We start from the raw sequence: 796 nt of genomic DNA on the forward strand, positions 1-796 counted from the left end.
TGATATATTAGAGAAGATATTGTATCATACATTATGGTGAGAGGGAGTGTCCCCAGACCACAACTATGGAGGAAAAGAGTTCAAAGGTTTATATCAACCCTTCCTCGTGACAAGGTTGATTGTTGTAGTGAAGTCATTGGCATAACATTGCAATGATCCCCACCTGCACCCTCCTCTGCTGCCGTAACAGGCTACTCGACTACGGTAATATCCACCAAGTGACGGAGAAACATGTATGCGCATGAATATATATAGATTTATAACTGCACCATAAACGCCCAGATAGAAAATCCCTCATAAAGTATCAATGTTGTGGTCGGCACTTGCACACGGGACACATAAACATACGTCTCGCTGTCATGTATGATTTCATGTGTTCAATATTCATGTGGGGAGCGCCAGCACGAAATCCTTCTGCCGGGAGTCCCGACTTATAGTTTATTCAATTGTATTTTAATTTGATTTTAATCTGGGAATAAACACGAGTAGTGATCTACCGGACACTATACACACGAGCAGAATTAACTTAGCTATAGTCTTTAGCAGCTATAACAACAGAAATGGTTGTAAATGGGTGAAGACTACAGACTGTCTCCTTTACACTGGGTAACGTATGAGAGGCATTAAGGACGACAGATCCGGCCCTCATTGTATCATAGTTAGGTATCAGTCTCAGGTAACTATACACGGTTAACGGAGACACATCACAGCTAGCAGCCTTGTAATATGAGGCCCTGAGCCACACACAGACCCACGTGCCCTCGCGCCGTACGGCACGGTTTCATATCTCTCGAGG

This window comes from Procambarus clarkii, chromosome 9 (assembly GCF_040958095.1).
Source record: "Procambarus clarkii isolate CNS0578487 chromosome 9, FALCON_Pclarkii_2.0, whole genome shotgun sequence".
Classification (NCBI taxonomy): Eukaryota; Metazoa; Arthropoda; class Malacostraca; order Decapoda; family Cambaridae; genus Procambarus; species Procambarus clarkii.